Below are 2,046 nucleotides of genomic sequence, written 5' to 3' on the forward strand. Positions count from 1 at the left end.
TTTAGCTTTTTGCCTCTGAACAGTTTTGGCATCTCACTCTATCCTTTGAAATTCAGAATGATTGGCTTCTGTAGGAACTCAGAATCCAGATAGTGTTATTGATTCTCCTAGTTAAGTATGATGATTCTTGAACACAGCTACTTTATGAGTCTTGGCCGTGGCCCAAAGCACTCCGTCTTCCAGTATTACCACCGGATACATACATGCCACAGACACATAATTGGGTGAATCTTTTCAGATTGTGACTCAGCTTTGCTAGAGTCCCCAATTAGAGGTGTCCAGGGTTCTTAAGCACACTCTTTTTGCCTTGGATCAAAACTTTAATTTTTTCTTTTTCTTTATTTCTCTTTTTTTTCTTTTCGGTTTTTTTTTAATATTCACTTCTTTTTCTTGCTTCAAGATTCATTTTTATGATTTTTCAGATCCTCAGTAACATGTCTCCTTTCTCATCATTCTTTCAAGAGCCAACCATTCATGAACAACAAATTCAAAAGACATATGCACTGTTCAAGCATACATTCAGAAACCAAAATATTGCCACCACATCAAAATAATTAATCTGTTATAAAATTCAAAATTCATGCAATTCTTCTCTTTTTCAATTAAGAACATTTTTCATTCAAGAAAGGTGATGGATTCATAGGACATTCATAACTTTAAGGCATAGACACTAAGACACTAATGATCATAAGACACAAACATAGATAAACATAAGCATGAAAATTCGAAAAACAGGAAAATAAAGAACAAGGAAATTGAAGAACGGGTCCACCTTAGTGATGGTGGCTTGTTCTTCCTCTTGAAGATCTTATCGAGTGCTTGAGCTCCTCAATGTCTCTTCCTTGCCTTTGTTGCTCCTCTCTCATGATTCTTTGATCATCTCTAATTTCATGGAGGAGGATGGAATGTTCTTGGTGCTCCACCCTTAGTTGTCCCATGTTAGAACTCAATTCTCCTAAGGAGGTGTCGATTTGCTCCCAATAGTTTTGTGGAGGAAAGTGCATCCCTTGAGGTATCTCAGGGATTTCATGATGAGTGGGATCTCTTGTTTGCTCCATCCTTTTCTTAGTGATGGGCTTGTCCTCATCAATGAGGGTGTCTCCCTCAATGTCAATTCCAACTGAATAACAGAGGTGACAAATGAGATGAGGAAAGGCTAACCTTGCCAAGGTAGAGGACTTGTCCGCCACCTTATAAAGTTCTTGGGCTATAACCTCATGAACTTCTACTTCCTCTCCAATCATGATGCTATGAATCATGATGGCCCGATCTATAGTAACTTCAGACTGGTTGCTAGTGGGAATGATTGAGCGTTGGATAAACTCCAACCGTCCCCTAGCCACGGGCTTGAGGTCATGCCTTCTTAGTTGAACCGGCTTCCCTCTTGAATCTCTCTTCCATTGAGCACCCTCTTCACAAATGTTTATGAGGACTTGGTCCAACATTTGATCAAAGTTGACCCTTGAGATGAATCTCTCCATCTCCCATGACACGGAGGTGGAAGCTTTTGCCTTCTCTTTCCTTTTTCTAGAGGTTTCTCCGGCCTTGGATGCCATAAATGGTTATGGAAAAACAAAAAGCAATGCTTTTACCACACCAAACTTAGAAGGTTTGCTCGTCCTCGAGCAAAAAAAGAAAGAAGAGAGTAGAAGAAGAAGAAATAGAGGAGATGGAGATGGCTTTGTGGTTTGGCCAAAGGGGAGAAGTAGTGTTTAGGTTGTGTGAAAATGAAGGAGTGATGATGGGTTTATATAGGGGTAGAGAGAGGGGTAGGGTTTGGTTATGAATGGGTGGGTTTGGGAGGGAAAGTGGTTTGAATTTGAATGGTGAGGTAGGTGAGGTTTTATGAAGGATGTATGTGAGTGGTGAAGAGAAAGATGGGATTTGGTAGGTGAGGGGTTTTTGGGGAAGAGTGGTTGAGGTGATTGGTGAATGGGTGAAGAAGAAGAGAGAGGGTGGTGGGGTAGGTGGGGATCCTGTGGGGTCCACAGATCCTGAGGTGTCAAGGAAAATTCATCCCTGCACCAAGTGGCGAGCAAAAATGCT

This window comes from Arachis stenosperma, chromosome 3 (genome assembly GCF_014773155.1).
Source record: "Arachis stenosperma cultivar V10309 chromosome 3, arast.V10309.gnm1.PFL2, whole genome shotgun sequence".
NCBI lineage: Eukaryota > Viridiplantae > Streptophyta > Magnoliopsida > Fabales > Fabaceae > Arachis > Arachis stenosperma.